The following is a 1,115-nucleotide window of genomic DNA, read 5'->3' as shown; positions in this document are numbered from 1 at the left end:
CCTTTTTCTCGACATATTTATTATTGACACGTAGATCAAAAAATTCATAGAAAATCCCAGCGCTGTCGCTGGAAAACTCTATAGTTTCCCAGTGATTCTATTGAATAATTGTGCAGATTTTGTTTTTTTTTACTATAGTAATGTTCGATTATATATATTTATTCCCCCCCTGAGTGAGAAAGGAATATGTATCGCGCTCGCTCCCACATTGACGTCTCCGTCGCGTTGGCACGTGCCTACTCCAATGAACGAAGGTCTAACATACGAATGTTTGCTAATCAGGCTCCATTTTTGATACAATTTGTGATTTGGGCGTATGAAACTAATGGCGGATGTTTAAGGTTCACCAAGTTTGTGCGGGGGTTGAAAAAGGCCAAAAACTACCGCTGAAAACGGTTTTTTCAAAATAACTCGTGAATAACGCACCGAACGTTCAAAAACGTGGTATACAAAGTTGTAGAGCTCATAATTCTACACAAAAAATGTTTGGGGCACTTTACCCCTATTCCCAACCGTTCATCCCCCAGAGCGGCGTGAAAATCAGATAGGAAAAAAAAATGTTTTCTATTTAAAAAATTGAAGTTAATGAATTTTTTTTTTGTAATTCGGAATATTGTGTTTTTTTTTCAATAGCTTGTTCATTTATTCAGAGCGAATTTAATATATGTTGATATTTATATTTTGACATTGAATCGATGAATTTCGTTTTTTTTCTTCCATATTTTTTATTAGAACATTTACCACAACTTTTGTTTCGATCGTACCCGCGAATCTGCTATGGATTCAAAGTTAAACGCAATTTTCTTACTCCAACCCCTAAATCCGGTGCCAGGAATGAGAACCTTTTGTGCGAGAGAGAAGTCTCCGTCTCGTTCCCACTCCCTACAGCTATTCACCCTACCGTTTGCGCATGCGCGCACGGGCCTGTGGAACATCACGGACTGGATGCGAGNCTCCGTCTCGCTCCCACTCCCTACAGCTATTCACCCTACCGTTTGCGCATGCGCGCACGGGCCTGTGGAACATCACGGACTGGATGCGAGAAAAAGAATCATTTGAGGTTTTTCGTCAACCGTTCGCTCTCTCTCCCTCTGTCTCTCTCTCTCTGTCTCTCT

This window comes from Diachasma alloeum, unplaced genomic scaffold (assembly GCF_001412515.2).
Source record: "Diachasma alloeum isolate Michigan unplaced genomic scaffold, Dall2.0 Dall_scaffold_01335, whole genome shotgun sequence".
NCBI lineage: Eukaryota > Metazoa > Arthropoda > Insecta > Hymenoptera > Braconidae > Diachasma > Diachasma alloeum.
The sequence above is the reverse complement of the archived record's forward strand: the minus strand, read 5'-3'. Positions refer to the sequence as shown.